Source organism: Acomys russatus, chromosome 32 (genome assembly GCF_903995435.1).
Source record: "Acomys russatus chromosome 32, mAcoRus1.1, whole genome shotgun sequence".
In the NCBI taxonomy this organism is placed as follows: Eukaryota; Metazoa; Chordata; class Mammalia; order Rodentia; family Muridae; genus Acomys; species Acomys russatus.
In genome coordinates this window covers 8,411,436-8,435,399 of record NC_067168.1, presented here as the reverse complement: position 1 = coordinate 8,435,399, position 23,964 = coordinate 8,411,436, and the positions used below count along the sequence as shown (strand labels likewise).

The 23,964-nt window shown below is 42.5% G+C and overlaps 1 protein-coding gene across 5 annotated transcripts in view; it reads left to right on the top strand.

Annotated features, from left to right (window-relative positions):
* Nucleotides 1-23,964, top strand: part of Filip1 (filamin A interacting protein 1) — a 155,809-nt gene that overhangs the window by 745 nt on the left and 131,100 nt on the right. The window contains exon 1 of one of the 5 annotated variants that reach the window (XM_051140685.1): nucleotides 18,974-19,063. The exons of the other annotated variants lie outside the window; for them this stretch is intronic. The gene's annotated coding sequence lies outside the window, so the exon portion shown is untranslated. Of the gene's footprint in view, nucleotides 1-18,973; nucleotides 19,064-23,964 lie in introns of those variants that run through there. 5 annotated transcript variants of the gene reach the window in all.

Genomic DNA, 23,964 nt, shown 5'->3' with positions numbered 1-23,964 from the left:
CTTCTCTTTCTCTCAGTCATGCCGATTTCCTTTTAAAGAAACGTTTTGTGATGTCTTAAGAACATCAAGCCAGCCTTGCTGAGTTATTCATGTTCCTGCAGGTACTAGAAATAAGATGAAAGTACGGCTCCTTCACAACCAGGGTAGCTAAGCCATGGAGGGGACATTTCCCCAGGGACAAAATAGCTTTTATTTACTAAAACTAGCTAAGCAGCTAGTGTGGTGACCGAAGAAAGTCCTGTATGGTGTCTGTATTGCTGTACTGTTGAGCGGCTTCTCAGCCGGCTCGCTTTGCCGGATTCTCTGATTGCACCGGGACACCTTGTGCTGGCTCTGACCTCATTTGCCTGCAGTTGCCCAAAACGCATCTGCCTCGCACAAAATGTGCCTGCTGCTGATTCGCTGCTTCAGGAGAGTGTTGTGGTAACTAAACTAATTAAATGAAGTGATCGCTTTTGTGCAGATACAATAGATTCTGCTTTAAGAAATAGACCAAATTTTTTAGAAAAAAAAAAAAAAAAAGGAGTGTGTTTCTAGTTGTGTGAAGCAAGTTTTCATATCCTCATATCCTTTGAGGGTGTACTGTCGCCCCCTCCATGAGGTGACATGTACTTTAATCAGAATTGCTTACAAGGGAACAATTTCATGTTCAGTCTCACAGCTCGCGGCTGCACACGGCTGATATAGTCAGTATTGATTCCTGGTGTTCTGTAGTTGTGGCCAGATTTGCATAAGAGAATAGATTATTTCTTCAAATAACCCAGAGAATTTAGATAAATAAATATAACAATAATATCAAGGAAAACACTGAAGAACATTTTAAAAAAATAAATTATTTGAACACTGGACTTGGAAGCTCATGCTTGTGATCTGGCAATAGAGAGACTGAAGCAGGAAGGTTGCTGTGGGTTCAAAGCTAACCTGAGTGACATAGTAGCTACATAGTAAATTTTAGTACAGCCTGGGCTATAGAGGAAGACCCCACCTTTAAAGACAAGACAAGACAAAACAAAACAAAAAGCTTGTTTGTGTCTATTTTGTCAATGCAAAAGAAAAAAAAAAAAGGGATTTCCATTGACCAGTTTGGAAAATAACTTTTTTCTTTGGCAAATGAGACTATGTAAGGCTTTTTGGCAAATGTTCCTGTTCTAAGAATAGTTGGTTGGTGACTATTCCTAAATACAGTGTGTGTTTAGGAAAAAGAAATAATGCTGTCATTTCAATGTATATCATGCTACACAGTTCTGATTACATATGATTAGTTTGCAAAATAAATGAAGCTAATCCTATGTAATCAACATATGCAAATAACAGTGAGAGTGCATGCTGGCCTCTGGGTTGGAGAGGAAACTCACCGTCCTTAGCTGGAGATGAAATATCTTTGTCTTGAAGGGCTTGTGAAATGTCCAAAGCTGATGCTCTGCATTTTTCTCATCTTTTTTTTTTTTTTGCATTTTATTTTTTTTAATTTTTTATTAATTTATTCTTGTTACATCTCAATGGTTATCCCATCCCTTGTATCCTCCCATTCTTCCCTCCCTCCCATTTTCCCCTTACTCCCCTCCCCTATGACTGTTCCTGAGGGGGACTTCCTCCCCCTGTATATGCTCATAGGGTATCAAGTCTCTTCTTGGGCATTTTTCTCATCTTAGTCCTAGGAAGGGTCACACTGCTGGCATCTACACGCCTGTGGAAGGCCAGCATCTACCATTGGTTTGAGGCATTCAATTTTCTCTGGAGTCAGTGAGACAGCTTTCAGATAAGAGCATGGTGTTTGGCCCTGAGTGAAAGCCATGTCTGCTGAAGTGGAGTTTTGAGTATTATTAACTGTTTTCTTGCTTGTAAGTTTCCTCTTGAGAATGAAGAGCTGCTGAGGTCAAACCACATGGTTTCCCCCACTGTCTGAACAAAATATCTTACTCCATGAGAACACAGACCCATCCTCTGATTCATGTTTGTGTGCTGTTTTGGAGCGTGTCCTCTTTCCTTACCCTATAAGAGCTGTTGAACTCCATTACTACGCTCTCTAGCTCATGTCGCGATATGCTATTGAGGCCCACTTTCAGCCTTATTACCATCCAAACCAGGCTGCAGGCGACTAGGGGACTAACTTGTTTGTCTACGCTTTGGTTATCCAGTGGCACTCTTTGTTGCTGCCAAACACCCTTTGAAAACCTTCCATCATGTTACACCTACTTAACATTTCCAGTTTCATTCTTGCTACTCAGGGACAAGATCCCTTGGCTTCAGGCACTTCAGGTTATGGACCATCCTTCAAACACAGGCACAGTGAGCATTTGAAGACTTTGCCCTTCCTCATGCCATTCGCCTTGCCTGGACCCACTTATTCTGCTGCTGGAGAGACCTTGTTTATCCTTTCAGGCTTAGACCATCACCTCCCATCCTCACAGCTACTTTGGAAGTTGCTCCATAGTTTGGACAGTCAGATGCTGTTTAAGTTAGGGCTCTTCATGGTAGGTTTGGCCTCATGGTAGGCTTGGGCTCATTAAAGCCGGGACTGATTTGGGAAATCTTTTGGATAGCACTGAAACTTCTTGGCCCCATGCACACTGTGGACAATCTGCTAACTTCCTAGGTTCTAGATTTCTAATGATGAGTACGTGAGAAAGTATAAAATCAAGAAAACCAAATAGAAGTATGGCTAACAGTGTTTTGCCTATGATTTTTCTCAGTGAAAATCTTCATAGTTTTTCCAATTTTAACCATGTTTACACATCTGACTATGAAGATGATATTGCATGCCTCACACAGAACAAAAGGACATCTTTCTACCTACTTCTTGTATATGAAGCTAGACTTACTTTTGCTTGTGTTTATGTGTCTGTATCTGTGTGAATGTATGTCATGTGCATGATAATGCTCAAGGAATCCAGAAGAGGGCCCTGGATTCCCTGGAGTGCTGAGCTGTTGGGTGCTGAGAACTGAACTCTGCAAAGCAGGAAGGACTCTTTACCATAGGGCCTTCTTTTCAGCCTCCAGATTAGCATTGAAAAAAAAAAAATAACATTAGGTGTAATAGGAGCCTCAGAGTTAGTGTAGTATAGAGTTTAATTCACAGTTTACTCACTTACCTAATCTTATATATTCAAATAGAAAACTATAGCTTTGGCGGGCAAGCTTAGGTTAATATCTGCTTTAACAAAAATGCAGAGAATGATATAAAGTCTACATTATAAATTAACGTATGTAGTATTTTAATACATGTCAACATAATAAAAGATAAGCTAATGAAACAACATTTCATTTTATTGACTGTCTAATAGTCAGGATATAGCCGTGGAGGAGGAGTCAGGAACAGCAGGTCACAGGCAAGACAGGTGACCTGGACTCCGGTTTCAGCTCACTTTGGCCTTGGGCAGACGCCCTGGGCTTCAGTTTGCTTACCTCAGGGTTACAGTGTCTGTCCTCAAAGTGTTGTTTGCAGATTGAACAGCTAATGATAAAGGTATGTGTTTGATAGGCTGTCCAATAAATTTAGTCTCACCTTTATTGCCACATTTTAAGTGTGATTGTTTATTTTAATCCTATTTGCACACAAAGTTCTCGGATAGTTTGTAAAATGATGCTTATCAGGGTAAGAAAGGCAGGAGAGCTCACTCTTCACATTGGAATCTGGGTTGGGACAGACGCTGCTGCAGGGCGCCCTAAGCAGACATAGTTTGAATGGCAGCCAATGATCCCAGATGGAATTTATGCTGCAACTCTCCCCCCCCTCCCCCTGCCCCCACCGTTATCACTCAGCAGTCCTGTGTCTTCTAGAAGCATTACTAAAAAGGTTAAGAAATCACCCACAGGGTAGACGGTTCTCATTTCTATATTTGCACTTGGAGATAAAATGTCTTTATACTTAGGGCTTGGCTGTCTCTTCCCCAGCCAGCTACGCTGGGTAATGCATAGCAATGAAGACTTCCCTGGACAGGACGGCATTTCATTTATTATTTTTGTGTCTTCCCTTAGATGTTTTGTTTTGTTTCACTAACCTAGTAACAGATAAACGGAAAAGACCCAAAAAAACCTCAGGTCAGGCTAACTTCAACCTTACCATGTAGAAACGAATTCTTGCTAGTCATTGCTCTTAGTTCTAGGCAGTTTAAAAACGACAAGAAAGTCCACCGCGAGACAAACAAAAGTGATGTTATGTTACCAAGATGTTTGTGCATATGCCGTGTGTTGTGTCCACATAACTTAACAAAAATAGACAAAGCATCCTCATCAGGGGGAGTTTCTAAGTAGATAGAGTATCAGTAAAACTTGTGTGGGATGACTATGGTTTAGACCTGTTGATTCTATCCCATTTTCCTAGTTGACAGGAAGTTTGTAATGAAGATGTGGCAAGCTGAGTTTGACAATTATTGTTCTCCAATGAAAACCTGGTTGTGAAAAAGGAATGAAGCGGGGAGGGAAACATATATACATACATACATACATACATACATACATACACATATATGTATATATATGTATACACACACACACACACACACACACACACACACACACACACACACACACACACACACGGAGAGAGAGAGATGGGGGGTGTTGCAAGCCCTTTTCTTGGTTTTGCAGATACACTGCAGAGGTTCTAAGACCCAAAATATAGGAACTTCTAGAAAGCATATATTATTTGTCCTTAAATGGTCAATCTCACTCTTTCTCTAATGAGAAAGGGGAAAGGCAGTTGGCAGAATACAACTTTCTCTGGTAGTAGCTGGAGCAGTGTAATTTCAAAGGCCAGGCATCCTGTAGTGGCAGAATTCAGGAGGACAGTGAAACCTGAATTGAGTAGTTTTGCTGTTACACATCTGAGCAACAACTTGAGAACCTCTGGACAGAGAAATGAAGTACTAAGACTACACGCAGCCTTTATGTTTCCCCACCCTGTGAGCTTGTGTAAGCCACAGTGACCCTGAGGCATGGAGTAGGTTAGGGTTGCTTCTCCTTTTTGGGAAATGGTGTCAGTGTGTAATACTGGGTGATTTATATGTTTCTGGGGCCTGTGAAAGACAAGCCAAAGGATATTTAAAAGCTAGGACAGAATTTATCTCAGGTAATTTGACTTAAGTGGAACACTTAAGGCTGAAGGATTTTTCTGGTTTGAAATTTCTTGCTTCAATGCTGTTTACCTATTGCTTTATCTTAAAGGTGAGGAAAACAATGCTTGTTGCTTTGTGGCCAAGGACCTTAAATGTCTGCACTTAGAAATAGCTCTTTTGTCTTTTGTCATTAATGCAACTGCAGTCCTCCCAGGTACTTCAAATGAGTGAATTATCTACTTCTTACTTTTATAAAAACCAAAACATTATATATATATGCCAGGAAATAAGCAGGTTGGCCAAATATGTTCCTTAAAAATAATTCACTAAAGATCTGAGCCCAGAAGATGATTTGATTGAAAACAGTAGACTGCTGACATCACCAAGACAATCAAGTTACTGCCAACTTGTCTTGTTTATCTGTAAGATTTTTGCAAAAAAAAACAATTCCCCCCACAGACACACATGAGTCATAGGCAATGCAGTAATAGGGACAAATTAACTTTCTTTTTCTTTAATATACTTATGTCTCGAGTAACTCATTTTAGAGCTTTCTGCTTGGCCTGGAGTGCTACACAACAACAGGAAAGGAAGAGAGGCATTGCTGAGTTCATAACGCTATTTCAGTGTGGCAGTAGAAGCGCATGAGGAAATGACACGCCAGGCCAGTGTCTGGAGCCTGCAGTTACTGTGACGACAACACACACTGAAATGAAAACAAAGATGGTCTGCTCACTGGGGAGAGCCAGCAAGTGCTGCCAGCTCAGAGCTTTCCTAATTATCCTATATGTCTTGAGAAGTGACGCTGGAGGTATTCAATGAAGCTCTTTCTGTGCTTTATTATCTGGTTGGTAAGAGACACATGCTTGAAGGACAGCCTGGTATTTGGATCCTGGAAGCTTGGTTTTCACATGTTGTCTTTTTAGACATCATCTGCTGGTTTGGGCACCACCAAACCAAATGCTTTACTTACAGCCTGCTGCTGGTTCTGATTTTAAGCAAGTTAGCTGTAGTTGGTGGTGTTCACTTTGCAGCCCCCACCTCCCAACCTTGGTAAGACACTCCTACCTTGAGAACACTGCCCATTCGACAGACCATTCCCCAAGATACCAGGTGTCTTACCAATAACTGGGACACTTAGGCCCCAAGTCTTACAGATTGATAAGGTACCTAATATAATGACAACAGGAACTATATGTGTCACCATCTACGTGTAAACCGTATGTAATATATGCAAATGATGATAACGGCTAGCTAGACACTCAAGAGCACTTTGTGCTAGGCATCATGCCAAGCATATCATGTGAATCATTTTATTTGCTTCTCAGAGCAACTCTATGACTCCACCCTCATTTTTTTTTTTTAAGTGTTGGAGTTTGAACTCAGGGCCTCAAATATGCTTGACAAATGATCGATCACTTTTAGCCCTAGCTCATAGATTAGGAAAATGAGGTTTATACATGCTAAGTAGCTTGGCCAGTGGTAGATATAAAATTCAAACTCAGGCGACTTGACCGTTTTTTATGCCTTGTTTTCAATTGTCTTTTTGAAACGCAGGAAGTTGCTCAAGGACCAACCGCACCCCCCACTGGCTGAGCCCTGTTTTAAGGAGAGCACAGAGTTCAGCACTAATGGGCTTTGCTGCCCCTGTAGATGCAGAAGAAGGCTCCCCAAGGGCAAAGGATAAACGGTCTGATGGGCCCTTTTCCAGGGTTCCTAAAGCAGAGCAAGAAGCGTCAGTGGCCTGCGGAGTTTGATAACCCAGAAGAGGTAGAAAACCTACAGCACAGAGCACAAAAGCAAGTCTTAGTTCCTCATTCTCTCTCAAGACAGTTTGGGTAAAGGACGTCAACTGGCCACAAGTTGTCCCGTCAAATGTAAGCAAAAGACAGAACAAAGCAGAACGAAACAGAGAGCGTGCAATAGTTTAAGAACAATTGCCTGGCAGTTTTCAAAATGTTTGCATTTTTGAGACACAGTCTCAGGACATATCCCAGGCTGGCTAGTGATGATCCTGCCTCAGCTTCCTGAGTGCTGGGATTAAAAGTGCAACTGCCGTACCCAGCTGCCTAACACGTCACAGCTGGTGTTTGGCTACTGTGCAACACTGCCAAGACATGTTGCTGGGTAGGTTTCCCTGTCTTATGTCTTTTTAATACAAGAGTTACACGATGCTAAACATCTGATTGTTCAGAAATAACTGGGAAACTTTTAGTTTCTGTTCACCTGTTGGCATTTAACTATTGGATTGTCTGAAGTAAAAGAACAGTTTGGAAAAAAATGGGGAGGGAGTATAGTTTTTATGAAAGTGTAAGACACACACACACACACACACACACACACACACACACACACACACACACACCCCTGTGTGTAGGTATGTTCATGTGACTACGGGTGACCATGGAAGCCAAAGGTGTTGCAATCCCTAGAGCTGGAGTTACAGGCAGTTGTGAGCAGCCCAATATGCATGCTGGGAACCGGGTCAGGTCCTCTGCAAGAGCAGCTAGGGCTCTTAACCACTGAACCTCTCTCCTTGTTGCTAATAGAAATTTGATGGATCGTATATAGTGCTTTGCTTTTTCTTATGCTGGAGTCTGCAAGTACTTTATTTTCCAGTGAATCAAATAATTCCCCTAAAGAGAATGTTTCACATAGAATGAAGATGCATAATAGAACTAATTTCTGCCTTCCGAGAAATTCTGTAAGTGGAAATCAGTGTATTGGCAACTGTTAGCAAAGCCTGGTGGCTTCTCCCAGCACACCCACTTAGTGTTATGCTGTTAGCTGATGCACTGGACTTGCACCATAGCTTACAGGCTGAACATCTTCCTGAAGGGTGGCATAGGCCTGTTTAATACAAAGCAATGGAAAAGTTAAAGGCAGAGATGTGATTTTTTTTCATCAAGGCTTTTTGCTTCATTTGTAGATCCCCTTATAGCAAAATTCACAACTCTCCCTTTGTCCTCTCCTGCCTTTAAGTTCAAAGACATAACATTGTCAAAGGAGGAAAATAGTCCGTGTTCTATCCTTGGGAGATGAAGGGCTTGACTGGTTGGCTTCCGGAAACTTCTCCCCACTTCATTCAATTATCCTAAATTTCTCTTGGCAACCGAACTCACTGATAATTTCCACACTGGCCTTTAGTGAAGCCTCTTGAGTGGAAAGTATTAACAATTCATTGTGCTCACTTTAGAGTTATGAGAATTCTGTAAGCTTTTCTACTTCTCTCCGCACTTCTGTGCCTGATCTGATAGCAAGCAGGAATAGGGCTCTGAGGTAGGCTGCTGCTGATTTTGTAGATTTTGTTCTGGGGCCCTGTCTCCCAGAATACAGAAAAGCATTGATGCCTTTAGGCTCACTCCAAGTGGGAACCATCACACCATCTAGTTGGTTAGTTATCCGTGGGTTAGTTATCTTTCTATCTCTATGATGAAACACCTGCAGAAGCAGCAGAAGAGAGGAGAGGGCTCTCTTCGGCTCACAGTTTCTGAAGGAACAACCCAGCATGGCCGGAAAGTCAGGGCAGCCATGGAAGCTTGGTTTGTGGCAGTGAGAACTATGAGCAAGATCTGCCAGGCAGCCAAGCACTCAATCCGGAAACCAAAAGTAGAAAGCACCTTTGGGGTCTAGTCCCAGCAACCCCACTTCTGCCAGTGAGGCCACAGGCCCAAAGGTTCCAGTCTCCCAAGACAGCACTACCACCCAGAGACCAGGTGTTCAAAGACATGAGCCCATGTGGGACATTTTACGTCCCAATGGTAACAATACCCTATAAAGCTAAGTCTCTTGGGAATACTTTAAAGCTGTTAATGCCCGTGGCCCCAGAGGTTCAAATTCAAGGTGGCCTGGGTGGGGGCCTTAATGCCACTATAACTTGTGTTTACCATTTATAATTAATTATCTAGGCCCTTTGAAAGGGAAGTCACTTGGCAGAAGTTTTCCTCTGAAGGTAGCATTGGGTTGGGAGCGGAGCTTGTCTGGTGTTTGGTGGTGGGCACTTCCATCTCCTACTAGCAGCTACATTTTCTGTCTTAGCTGAACCGACCCCAGGATCAAATCTTGACTTAGCGTTTAGGGTCTGGACTCAGCATCAGTAACTGCTTCCTGTTCCGTTTTTGTGGTTGCATTTCAGTTCTACAGAAGTGGCACATAGATCAGCTAGGTTCAGAGCAAGGACCGGAAGTTAAGCCCCCTGAGTGTATTCACCTCTACCACACAGCTCTAATAAGCATTATAGTGGCTGGCCAATTACTGACATTTTCTGTGAAGTTAGGTGTGTGAAATAGGTACCCATATACTCTGGTTTGACAGATTGGGGGAGGGTGCTGAGAGAATTGTGGTTGCCTCCCTCCCCACAGCAAGCAGGTGGCAGGTCTGAAATGAGTCCAGGCTCCCCACCCCCCACCCTCCCCCCACCCCCACCCCAGCCTGTGCTCATCCACTCTTAATCACTCCGCTATTTTGGAGCTTGCTCTGGGAGGATAAGGTGTTGAAGCGCAGCTGCTCCATTTCTGCATCAGGGTCTTGTGGCGGCTGGCTTTGGTGCTCATTCCTGGGTTTCTGCTTGCCTAGGGACTAGGCCTGTGGCTTGCCTTCTCTTTTCCCAATGAGTAATCTGGTTTGAGGAACCCCATTACCTTCAAGACTTCTTACAAATGACTTTGCTTACTCGGCCCAGCCTTTCCTTCGCTTGTGGTCTGTATAATACTTTATGCCTTTCCAGTGGGAGTGTGTGCTCTCTACTTTTCCAGTCATTCTAACCACAAATTCAACTCCTGGCTAGACCCCTTGACATCTCCTTGCCCTGTAAGTCCGTCTTGTGCCTTTCATTCTGCCTGTACTTTCGCACCACACCCCAGCTTCTCACACAAGGCCCACAACAACAGGAGGGGATTAATCAGTTCCATTCTGCAGCAACAGGTGCCTTGGAAGCAAGCTGTTCTGTCATGTGAGATTGACAGGTCAGTGGGCCAGTGTAGTCTGAAGATCTTTTAAAATCTACATTTTCCAGGTAGTACACGTGGAACTAATTTGTGATGGATTCTGTAAGTTTTAAGTTCCACAGGAAAATTTACAAACATTGCTCGGCTAACTGAGCCTTTCTTAAGGTAAATATCAACGACACACATTTTACCATAAATTTCTCTAAACAATAGATACCAAACAGGAAGCGAGAGATTACTGTGATTATGCTGTAACAAATAAATGCAAACTAAGACACTGGGATGAAATAGGTTCAATTATGGCTTGAGGCTGGATTTAGGATCAGCTGTGAGTGCTGAACAAGTGTTTGTTGAGCTCATTAAATATTATGAACTTGATGAAGTAAATATTTCTGAGCAGCTTTTATTATTAAGAGGCTCTGCATCCTTATTTTACACCCAACAGGAAATAATAGAGAGAGGGAGAGGGAGGGGGGAGAGAGAGAGAGAGAGAGAGAGAGAGAGAGAGAGAGAGAGAGAGAGAGAGAGGGAGGGAGGGAGGGAGGGAGAGAGAGGCTAGGGTCTTTCTTCTGCTTCCCACCTCTAGTGATCAGAACATTGCTTTTTCTAAACAGTAAATTAAACTCAACGGACACTCTGGAGCAGCTGATGTTGCCAGGTAAGTTGGGGCAGACTGTCACTCCAACTACGGAGGTCCAGATGTGTTTCCAGTAAGAAGCTAGAATGCCGTTTGGCATACCTGCATACCATAGTACCATCCACACAGGCTTAACTGGCAACTGTTTCCTTCTCATCCTTTCACACAAGCTCATGGGAGGGGGAAAAAAGCCACAGCCAGGCTTCTCCTGCAGTCATTAGCTGGAAAGGCTCTCATCCTCAGAAATCTATTTTGGAGTTAGGATTGCTCCACTCCCCTGCAAGTGGCAAAGCAACAGCTGCCGTTTAATGAATGTCCCTGCTGACATTTCCAGCTGATGAAGACCGCTGACTTCCCCACCCATGTGTGTGCTCCCTCTGCCGCTGCTAGAGGAAATGGTTAGTGGGCTTCCTTGATTTCGCCTTCTTTATCACTGCTTCCCCCCTCCCCTTCTTGCATCACTTCCTCCAGATTTTAGCGATGCCGTAATGCGCATCAGCATTCCTGGCCCCCATGGAATGAAGTCCCAGCACACATGTGTTCCTGGTGATGCACTGTGATGGACTCTTACCAAGATGAGCAGGAGGAACTCTGAGCTCAAAGAGAAGAGAGAGAGGACAAGGGTGGGGAGCAGGCAGATGCGGGTGTCTTGTGGTGCTGCAAAAAGTGAGGAATGTTGTCCATTTGAGAAACAAATTAGACAAAAGACAGAGCTCTTGTTTACCACGTAGTGCTAAAGAAAGACTAGGATTCTACGGCTGCATGCTTGGCTGGGTTATATTTTCATTTCAATTTCTCTTTCTACACAGTTCACAAGAGTTGGATTTCCACGGTGCTGTCTCTATTACTGTGTGGGTTTTAAAAGGATCTGGGCTATGAGGAAGCAAGTGACTCTAGAGGGAGGTCTGTCCATCTGCTCCTGTTGAAGAGCTTGTCCTGGGGCCCAGTCAGCTTCCAATAGCCAGAAAGGAGGCTTGACCGATGCTGGACTCGGATAATGACCAATAGCACACAGGATGTTTTATGAACGTCCTTGCTGTCATTTCCAGCTGATGATGACTGCATGCCGCTGGGTGGCACATGGTGGTCTCAGGTAGCCTCTGCAGGCCTGACATGTGCTTACAGGCGGAGGACACCTGCGTCCTTATACCTTGTGGGAAAGTGCATCAGAAGGACCAGAAAGGAGGTTTTGGAGGTGGGATGCAGGTGGAGGAGGGGCAACCCTGGAAATAGTGCCATAACCTCAGTACAGTGTCAAACCAACTAGGTGATACCAGATCCGCATACAGAACTGGAGGTCTGCATGTGTCTTGTTTCGCATTCAGTAGGCATCACTGCTGTAGTAAGCCCACGCGCTTCCAGAATAATGACTTATGAGACTCATTAAATTCTACACAAATACCCAGGCCATATAGCTACCTTCTTCTCTGACTAGCTCATAAATTAACCCATTACACTAATCCACATTCTGCCACATGGCTGATTACTTGAGCTCAGGCACCATGTGTCTGTTCCATTTACACGTTGCAGGCTGGAATCTCCAGTGCCTGTCTCTATCCCAGAATCCCTGCTGATTGCCGGATGTCCCACCTATTTCCTGCCTCACCCATAGGCCATAAGTTGTTGTTGTTTTTTAATTGACAGATGTGGCATCTATACAATACACAAGGGATTCCTTTTACACATCACTCAGTCATTAAGCCATATTTGTTAAGGCTCATGTGTGTTAGCTACCGTCTTGGTTACTTTCTCATTGACGTAATAAAAGACCCTGACAATGGTGACTTCAGGGAGAAAGGGTTTATTTTGGCCTCCATTTTTAGGAGATAAAGTCCATCACTGGTGGTAGGAGCAGGAGCCTGGCTGTTCACTCACATCTGCATTCGTGAAGCCGAGTGGCAGAGGAAGTGGGGTTAAAAGTCTGCCCCTGTGACCTCTTCAGTGCGGATCCACCACCCAAGTGTTCCGCAACCTTTCCGAACAGCACTATCAGATGACAACCACTTGTTCAAGCACATGAGCCTATGGGGGCATTTCCTATCCAGAGCACAACAGGCACTGAGGCTTTGAATGTGTTAATATTGCATTGTCTATACGCTCTCACAGGGATACAGGCGGAAACAGCACAACTTCAGTAGCGTGTGGCCAGTAGTCACACAGTGTTGTGGGAATCTCGGAAAGAAGACCACTTACAGGTTTGATGGTGTCAGTGGTAAGTCAGGAATGCTGAAGTGGAAAGGGAAGTAGAAGTGGCCAAACAAGATGGAAGGTAACGTAGGGATAAACACGACCGAGATGTTGGGTCAGAGATGCCGAGACAGGTCCATATAGCTCCATAACTGGGGAGCCGGGAAGCGGACCTCTTTCCATTGCATGATCATTTTAATGTCTTAAAAATACCACGAAAAGACTCTACTATACACACACATTTCATCACACTGTAGGCTGTAGTAGATTTAATGAGCCCAGAAAATATGCATTTGTGGACTGGAAAATTCCTCATCCGTACCACTCACACTGCTAGTATTCCTTCAGAACAGTGAACACTCTCACTGTGTTTGAGAAAGTATGCTAAAGGTGTCCTACAAAAGTGTTTGCTTTTGGCCTTTTATAAGTTTGTGCACTTTAACAAAATACTTACATATATTGAAGTCTCCAAGTACCCAACTTGCTGTTGAGGTGAAAAAAACCCTAGTAGCAGCCAGAAAAGTTTTGAATCATGAGTCAAAAGTGTTGCCTTACCACAAATTAAAATAAAACTTGAGCTGGAAAGATGGCTCAGTAAAGACGCTTCTTACTCTTGCAGAGGACCCTAGCTCAGCTTCCAGAATGCTCTGCTCTGTGTGGCTTACAACTAACTGCCTGTAACTCCAGCTCTCGGGGATATGCACACCCTCTTCTGGCCTCTGTGAGCTCCTGCATGCATGTGCACACACAGATATATGCATAAATAAACAATAAAATAAATCTTAAGTAAATTGAAACTATGTAAGCTAAAAGACATTTATAGTGGAATCAAAATCAGTTTACATCAGGTGAGGAGATTAAAGGGGGGGGGGGGGGGTGATGATAGAAAGTATAATCAAAACAAAACAACCAAAACCTTGCCATATAAAAATTTAGTATGGAGAGCAGAGACATATCAGACCTGAAGTGGCATTGTCATTTAGCCAACAGATTTGAAATGACTCTGGAGAAGTGAAATTGCACTTCTATGTCAAACTGAAACACATACTAGATAGACAAGAAATTTAAGTTAAAAAAAAATAGAACAATTAAAAATTCCTCAAGTATGCACATAGAAATAGATAGATGGGTGTAGGAGACCATTCCAATCAAGGTTTTAAGACATACAAACAAACACTCCAGGAAGTTGGGCCAGCGACGTGGCTCAATGGGCAAAGGAGATTGTTGGCAGTCCTGACGAAATGGGTTGGACCCACTCATGGTGGAGGGAAACAGCCAACTCCTCCAGTGCACTCTGTGGCATGCATGCACACTCCAACTCTCCCCACATAAGTAAATGTAAAACATACAGAACAAAACAAAACAAAAAAACAGTGAAACGAAATAGTCAGATAAATTTGACTTGGTAGAAATTGGAGAAAACTCTTAAACAGAAAAATAAAAACAAACACCAAAAATGCCAAGAGCAGAGCAGGGCATGGATGCAGATGCCTGTAAGCCCAACACTTTGGGAGAGAGTGGCAGGAGGATCAAGGCCACTTAATGAGTTCAAAGCTAGCGTAAGCTACTTGCAGCTCTGTCTCATGCAAAACAAACAAACCCAAAATACCAAAAACCTTCATGAACAAAGTTAAATTTTAAGTAGCAATTCGTGATTAAGTAATGAAGATCGTTATCTTTAAAATAAGGGGCTCCTTTAAGTAAACAAAGCAAACATTGTAATAGAGAAACGGATAAATGACATAAATAATTCTAATAAACTTGTGGAAATCTGTTTAACCTTACTGGGAATTAAAGCTTCAAATTAAAAGAATTTAATATATTTTCAGCCAGCACATGAACAAAGGACTAAAAAATTCCTACATTAGCGTAGCAAGGGCAATAGGAAATGGGCACTATATATTGCCGGTGGGAAACTCAACTGGGACTGGCTTCCTGAAAAGCAATTCAACAATATGCGACAATATGCTTATAATCAGAAGAAAAATAAGCACATTTCCATTCTGAAAAATAGGAGAGTCCACACACATGTGATGCTTCTGAGAGCACATTGTTTTCTTTTCCTACTATTGTTCTCAAATATTGCGTCGACTCCTAAAAATTTGGCAGACCTAAAGACTATTATTTTTTAAAACGCCAGCATGCTTCTCTCTCAGTTGTTCAGTAGATTTCCTAGGAGGGAGGCTTGCTGGACTGGAATTTTGAAGCAGGCTGAACAGCCCATTCTACATATCACTGAAGTATCAAGGGCATGTTGGTGGCCTTTTGTTTTCTGAGTGATGTTATTGTCTAAACATAAAGGGATAGCCCACATTATAGAGGGTCCTATAGGAGAGATGTGCTGCACAAGAGCAGTCGCACAAGAGAGGTGCGCGATTCCCAGACACTCGACATTTAGTAGACTGTTACGAGCAGGGATGCATGTTGAATCTCCCTTGAGAACTGTGCTCACATTCCACTTTCCGCTGGGGGAGTCCTGCTTTGAGTCGGGCCTCTCCCGCAGCTAGACTTCATGAAGACAAGCCCGCCATTTGCTGCTAGATCCTGCAGCTGAGATGAATAGCGACCTGTGCTTGCTTTGTCCTTCCGAATGTGCTTTTTCATATACTTACTGTAGTGATGAGCTTATATTTATTATTATGTATGCGTGCCTGGTGTGCCTGGGCGTGCGCATGTCACATGCAGAGACCAGAGGAAAACTTTGTGGAACTGGTTCGCTCCGTCCATCGTTATGTTGATTCCAGAAACTGAACTTGAGTAGCCATGCATGAATGGCAAGCACTTCTACTTGCTAAGCCTTCTTGCCATCTTGAGATCTTTTTTCCTTTCTCATACACACACGTGAGGACTGAGGCTCAGCATCACATAGAATTCTGTTAAGTACAACGAGAGTCTGAACAGTGCTAACAGCTGCGTTTTGCTGCCACCTTCTACCTGGCTAGGCGAAGTGCGGTTGTACCATTTTGTTTTCTCTGCTTTCACTCGGGGGTGTGAGACACTCGGGGTCTCACACAATGTTACCTGAAAACAGTAACCAGAGAGTTTCAGAAACAAACAGTTCCTAAGTTTTAAATGTGCAGTACTGTTCTGAGTGGTGTCACATCCTGCACCCCTCCCATTAGTGTCCTGTCTGGGATGTGGCTCATCCAGGCTGTCTACACTTCCGGCCAGACCATCATCAGTAGCCCTCTCTGCTATGTATCAACTGTCTGGTACATGGTGTTCTGTTCAAGTAATTGTTATTTTCTTAGCAGTGCGTCCAAAGCACATGAGTAGTGAAGGACAGAGATACGCCACAAAGTGCTTCCAAAGAGAGAGACAGAGACAGACAGACAGACAGACAGACAGACAGACAGACACACATACACACACACACACACACAGAGAGAGAGAGAGAGAGAGAGAGAACAAATTGTTATGACTTTTATTAAAATATATTGCCATACTTATTCCATCTTGATATTAACTCTTGATGGTATGTAGTTTACAAAGTAAGCTTCATCATAAGCATGCAAAGGACAGGCAGGGAGTGTAGGGTTTGTAAAAGATCAACAGTTTCAACTATACTGTTGGAGTTATAACCTGTTCCTTCCGTCTACAGGGGTTGCTTAAATTTAGCTGGCAAAGTGTTATTCAGTGATCTTATTTATTTACTTATTTTTGGTCTCTTCCCTCTAAATAGCTTATCTATAACAGTCTCTGTATTTTGTAGTATCTCCTGTTTTCTTGTTTATATAACCACATGTGATATGTGGAAATTGTTTTTTCTTTGGTGTATCCCTGTACTCACTAGATAGCCAGAGAGCCACCCACATCCATGGTCATCCTCTGCTGTGCTGTCCTAATGGGTGCGTCACACCCAGCTCCGTGTGTAGCTCCGTCAGGCTATTTACGACACCTTCCATTCCACCCTGCGTTTGTGCGTTATTCCCTCCTTCCCAAGTCCATGTCTCCTGTTTCTTCTTCAGTTACCCTCGGAACACCCTTTACCACTATTGTATGCAAAAGCTGCGCAAATCAGGATGCATTTGTTAGTGCATGGGCGATTTTCTAAAGATTAATTTTTAATTTTTAAAGTGTGTGTGTGTGTTTGTGTGTGTGTGTGTGTGTGTGTTTTGAGGGGTATGTGCACATGACTGCTGTTGCCTGCAGAGGCCAGAAGAGGGTGTCTATGTTACACTGGAGTTACAAGCTGTTGTGAGAGGCCAGGTGGCTGCTGGGAAACAAACCGTGCTCCTCTCAAAAGCAGCACGTGCTCAGCGGCTGAGCCATCTCTTTAGCCACAGGGAGAGAATTTTTATTCACAAATGATGTTTCTAGCATCAATTAACCTTGGAATGTCAAGGTTTGCTGTAGATTTCCAGTTATAACTGTGACTCCTGGCGCGTCTCTGTGAAGCATCAGAAGAGGGGCCTGCAGTCTCCTCTGCGTTCTTGCACATCAGAGCACGAAGAAGGGGAGGGCCCGACCAGAAGCCTGGGAGCAGGAGGATGATGTGAACTGACTTCCTTGGGTTCTAAGACTTGTTTCTCCAGTTTAGAATAGTGTCTACTATACTAAGAAACAGAGTCAGCATGCTCCAGGGATAGTGATTACACTAAAAAAAAAAAAAAAAAAATCAGACTCCTGGTTACACGAGACCTTCACCCCAGTCCTAGAAAATTCATAAATTTGTTGTGTAGGAGGTTGCACTCGCCTTGCCTGCCCGAGGCCCTGAATTCATCCTCTGGCATAATAAAGGAAATAAGCAAAACTAAACAGATCAGAGCAATGGCTTACCTCTGAAAGGAGATTTATAAATAGGTCTGTAAAATGTACACGGCTGGGGCCACAGTTCAGCCATGGGGCATGCCTCTAGAGCAAAAGCTGCCTGGAGGAAAAGTAGGTCCCAGGGCCCATGAGTTACAGAGATGTTTTAATTTTTTTTTTTTTTTTTTTACTTCTATCTGAGTTCATTGACTATTTTAACAACAACAACAACAAGAAGCTAGCGTACAGAAGAACTTGTTTCTTGTTGATGCTTAATACATATTTATCATTATGCTTTGCTTATATTTGCCCCCACTACCCTCCCATCTCTCCATTCTCTTGCTGATTCCTTTCCTCCACCCAAATATTTCTCCTCCTCCTTTCATGTCATACATATGTGTATGTACGTGTATGTGCTGTGGTAAGTCCAGACTCTACATGTGAGAGACACATGCAATGCTTTGTCATTCTTCCTTCTCCTCACCTCTACCGTCCTGCTGCTCCCTTTAGCCCTTCCTACTCCTGTCAGCGCCGGCTCCTCTTTACTTTCATTTTCTGTACATTTAAATATTTGCACCTGCCTTCTGCATGGGACATCTGGTGTCTGTCTTCATGAGCCTTACTGATTACACTTAGCAGGGTCTCCACTTGCATCTTATTTTCTATAAGTGACATAATTTCATCATTCTCTGTGGTTGACTAAAAAATATATATAAACATATATATAAATAAATATAAATATATATAAATACATATTTCTCTTTATTCTTCTTTTGATGGGCATCTAGGCTGATTCTGTGTCTTTTTTTTTTTTTTTTATGACTAGTGCTTGAATAAACACTGACGTTCAGGTATGTCTGTGCTAAGCTGACTTATATTCCTTCAGCTGTGTACCCAGGAGGCATGTAGATGAACTCTATGACAGCTCTGCTATGGCATCGCAGAAGCATGGATTCCAATCAGCAGTCAATACGGCTTCCTCTTTCCCCACATCCTCACCAGCATTTCTGTCATTTGTTTTCTTGATGACAGCCCTTCAGACTCGAACGAGACAAATTCTCAAGTGAAGTTTTACTGTGCCTTTCCCTGATGGCTGAGAATGCTAGACACTTTTTCAAATATTTGTCAGCCATTCCTACCTTTGAGATCCAACTGTTCAGTGCCTTTGCTCATTTACAGGTGGCACAGTTTTAGATGTTTGGATTTCTTTGTGGACTACATTTGTATCTCCCCGTCACGTGTTTAATGACCAGGGCGCTCCCACTCTGGATGCCTCTCTTCACGCTCTTGATGTTGTTTTCCTCTTTGCAGAAGCCTTTGGATTTCATTACTGATTGTTGTAATTATTTCCCAAGGTTCCGGAGTTTTTTTTTTTTTTTCAGATATGCTTATGTTTTGAAGTGATTTGCCCTTGGTGGTTACAGAGTTTTCGATCTTTCATTAAGGCCTTTGACCTATTTTGAGTTGATTTGGATTCAGCATAAGAGGTATGAGTCTAGTTTCATATTTTTATTTGTGAGTACCGCTTTTCTCAGTATCATTGGATGAAGGAGCTGGGTTTTCCTCAGAGCATTTTTTTTTAGGTGAAATTGTGTGAATTGTCCCTGGATCTTCTACTCTATTGCAGCGTCTATGATTGACGAGTTATTATAGAAAGCATAAAGTTGTTGTATCTAACATATGGCTACTTATCTCCTCCCACACTTGGCCCTTTTTTGTTACAGCAAAAAAGTACAGACAAAAAAGTATAGATGTTTAATAGGAGGAAACTGCTAACTGAACAAAGGTGGAATTTTTTGTTGCTTTTAGTAATTCATATAGAACTCATCTTCATAGGCAAAGTGTGTCTGTGGGGGAGCGGGGTGTATGTGTGTGTATGTGTGGGGGTTGTATGTGTGTGTGTGTGTGTGTGTGTGGTGGGTGTGAGTGCACATGAAGGTCAAAGAACAATTTGAGGAATCGCTTCTCTTCTTCCACATTAATATAGGTTCCAGACATCGTTACTTTCACAAGACTGTGTTTATTTTATTTTTTTAAAAATTAAAAAAAACCAAATTCATAAAAAAATTACAAGTACACTTTTTTCCTGAATGCTGGTATGAATAAGCTTCTGTCTAGATGTCTCATCAGTTCTTCAGGATGGATTGCATGCCAACACTGGTGTGCTTTTCATTTGCCACAGGGCAACCTAACAGTGATGTCTCTGCTATGTAAGTCTCCTGTGTTCTAGTTGTTGTATCTTCTACATCCTGAGGACCTATATCAGAATCCTGTGTTGAGTTGCATCTCTCTAACTTATTTCAGCCAATAATGGTATTGGCACAAGAACACCGTGTACGCTGTTTAGATTTACTCCATCCTTTGTAATGCTAACACTGTTTTTAGATCTTGACTCAGCATGTTATGAGGCATAAACCGTGGTACAGAGCCATGCTGCTCTGATGGTGTCCCACACGGCTTTGTGATCTCAATGACTGACCTTTGGACTGCACGGCTGTATGCTGTAGGGGCCTGCCCTGAGCACCGTGGGATGTCCATCAGCATCTTTGACTTATACCCACTAGGCACAAGTCCGTTCACCCCGACTAGTACCAACCCTCAATGTCTTTAGGCGTTGCCTGATGCACAGCTCACTTGATCCTCTGCCTTGAACCCTGCTGACCCTCAAGTCTTTTATGAAACCGAAAGAGACTAAATGGTTGAGATAAACATTTTTCTACTTTGGTTCCATTCCCGTTTAGCTGTAGACAGAACAGTTTGCCACATTACCATCAACATCTTCAGATGCTAAACACTGCTCGCTTTCTCGGTAAGGAATGTGCCTGGCTTAAATTTCAGTGTCCATTTCCCAGTGAGTATCACCACAGGCAGAACCATTTTCAATGCTGTTAATCGTTCAGAATTTATTAAAAAACAAAACCCCCAAGCAGACAGTTCCCACTTTTCTCTATTATATAACCATTTCTAATTCCATCATTCTTTTCATGCCTTTAAGAATACTTGTTTGGTTTCACATTCTGTCCTTACACTTGATTTTGTACTTTTTCGTACAGTTGTCACTTTGACCTCACTGTTCTGTATTCCTACTGAGTTGGAAGGTCTTCAAGAAAGAAAGAGATGCTTGTGCCTTTTCTCTGTTCCCTACGAGCATGGCAGATGGGTAAAGTGTCAAAAGTGCACATTCAGTGAGCTCAATTCAGTGGGGCTCAATTCAGCTGCTTGTGATGCGAGTGGGACCTAAATATTTTACCGTAGGTCAGATTGATACCAAGCTTGCCTCCAAGCTAGCAGGTGGGAGCATCTTGAATGACACCTGTGGGGCCAATAAGACAAGTCAAGGAGGTCAGAGAGCCTCTGGGAGAAATTCTGGTGTTCTGCCCACCCTGCTGTCTCAGAACCCCTATGATTCTTAGATTTTTAACTCAAAAAGAGAGTGAAACTTCTTCAAATCTTTTCTTGTACTTCCTGAGATCTCTCCACCATTACCACTTTAACACGTAAAGAGTCTTGGTGTGACAGAATTTTTTTGAAAACTTATATGAGGCAGGGAAAGCCCCTAAGATTCCATTCTGACACCTGCCATATGATTTTTCTCTCCTAGAAAGTAGCTTTAAAAGAGGCTGTTCTGTTTCGTTCAACACACCGTCATGCACCCAGTTCTTCCATTTAAACATTTTAAATTCAACTTTTTATTTGTTTCTCATTATTGACTTTTCCCTAAAAGTCTGTGGAATGCTTAGTAAATAATATTTATTTGACATATATTCCGAGGGCTCAACAGTGTTCTCGTGTCATAAGTATGCACTTTGAGGATGTTGATGGCATGATTTCGTCTTATAGCTTAGCTAGGAAATGTCAGAAAACAGCACAGGGCCTTCTTCAGTTAGTGAGTTTGAAAGTAGTCAGACTTGATTTCATATCCAGACCCAACAGCCTGAGAAGGTATGTGCCCACCACCTCCCAGGCTTCTTTCTAGAGGACAGAGATCTTAATTAGGAACACAGGAAAATACTGAAATAAGCAATGAGAAAAAAAGTAAAAACATTGCCAAAAGATTAAAATGTCTCTTTGCTGTTATTTCTTCCACTCTCCATGGACTCCCGATGGAGTTTTAGGAAGAAGTAGACTTTGCTGCACACTGGATATCACATCTCTGTGACCAGTAAACATGAATATAAGCTGGTGCTTTCAGGGCCTTAAGTATTTCCTCTTAAATAAATCTATTCAGTCCATTAACCGTAGCTAATGTTTTCCCACTGGTCTGAACATGTCACGGCTAACGACCAATGGGCAATGAGAAAGAAAAATTACTCCATTCGTGAATTAGTCTCTGTTCTCACTTCATACAAGTTAATTTCCCTTAAATTATCAGGTTCTATCTTAAACATAGGCCATTTGTGGTTATCAAGAACAAATGTTTGTATGTTTGGCCTTTAGTCTCACAGTGAGGGCAGATTCAATTAGCCTGGTAACAGAAAATACTGAATGTGCAAATTAAAATTCTGAAAAAGGGATAATTTTTAGATTTTAAGTTTATTCTGCCAATGACTATGGTACTAAGACTTAAGCAAGGCTTTTCTTTTGATTAACATGTTAATATACTCAACCTAAGAGGACAAATTCTCTTTCCAAAATAGTCCTATCAAAAATGAAAGAACATGTATCATGGCAGGCTGGGCAGCTAATCCAAACTTCACCTGAAAAACAGGCACTAGAGCAGACCACTCAAGACACCCAACATCTTTAGAATGCAACTGAGAGCACAAGATGATAGAGCCATATGCCACTGTAGCCTCTTGGGATTCCTCAGTACAATGAGTGAAAGCAAGAATGAAAGCTTAGATTTTTTTTTTTTTTTTTACAAAGTGTTGTTTCAGTAACTTTAAAAGTTTAAAACTGCTTCTTTTATCTAGTGTGGCGCTTAATTTTTGTTGTCTCTTGACTAGATTAAGAAGCACCCCGGGACTTAGAGTCACACACCTCCAGGTGTGTCTGCGACAGTGCTTACACAGACAACTGAGTCATGAGGACGCTGACCTAATCATGCATTGTTCTCTTGTGGGTTCATAGCCTGATGTCATGGTAATATGGCATTCTGCCCGAGCACCACCTCAAGTTGTGAACTAAAATATATCTTTCCTCCTTTTAGTTGTTTCTGTTCACAGCAATGGGGAAGGTAACTAGTATACTACATTTTAGTATGACTTCATTTTCTTTTGTTTCACATTGGTGGCATAAAATGAGTTGTTTATTACACTTAAATTACCGCTGTAATAGATTCTTCAAATTAGAGAATATAATTTTATAGATTACACCGGATACCTTTTGAATATCTCTGTCTGATGCTCACTTTCTTGGTCATCTCTCTACAATTATTCACCACTATCCATTTAATGTTATTCACCACTATCAATTTAATGTATACACTTCTAGACTTTTCCATAGTTACTCATAAGAAAAGAGCTGTGTGTGTGTGTGTGTGCTAGAATGCCTGCCTAGGAACGTCATAAAAATAGGTATGGCTGCCCATGCTTAGAATCCTAGTACTTGGGAGGTACTCGGAGGAGGATCAGAAGTTCAAGGTCATCCTCAGTTACAAAGAGTTTCAAGCAAGACTGGGAAATGTGAGAACCTGTCTCACAACAACAGTGACAACAAAATTGAAAGCAATAAAACAAAATAATGTATGCATTGCTGCACTTAACAGTATGATTATGCAGCTCTCCCAGTCAGTACGAGTAGGTTTACCAAGTTTAGACAATTGCAACCATTTCTTACATAGAAGGAATGCACAATTATTTATTTAGCTATTCCTGTTTTTATAAATACGTAGGCCGTGTCTAATTTTTCACTCACAGAAATCACTTAAATAAAGATTCAGGCACTTCCCTCTTTGGGTGCACGGTTAAGTGGCTGGAGTGGAGATGAACAGAATTTCAAGGTGGTCAGAGCCACAGCTCAATCTCCCAGTGGGTTTTCTCCCACCTCTGCTCCCTCTGGTTGTGTGCGAAGAAGCTTAGTGGATCTGAACTTTCTCCATCAAGATGAGGTTGAGCACCTGTTGACTTAAATCTTGACTGTTTTGAAAAGTTCTTCTGTGAGCTGCTGGTTTATATTCTTGCCTCCTTTTTCAGTTGAGTTTTTTCTCTCCTTAAAACGACCCGATTCTGACCTTTTATTGTTACACAGGTTAGAGTGCCTTATCCTACCTATCCCTTGGGTTAGTTTCCTTTCCTGACAAAAGCCACTTAGAGGAGAAGAGGGAGAAGGGAGGGCGGGGCGGGGAGAAGGAAGGGCGGGGCGGGGAGAAGGAAGGGCGGGGCGGGGCGGGGCGCATATAGTTCACTGTGACCAGGAGAGCCAGAAGCTGGCTGCCACAGTGCATGGG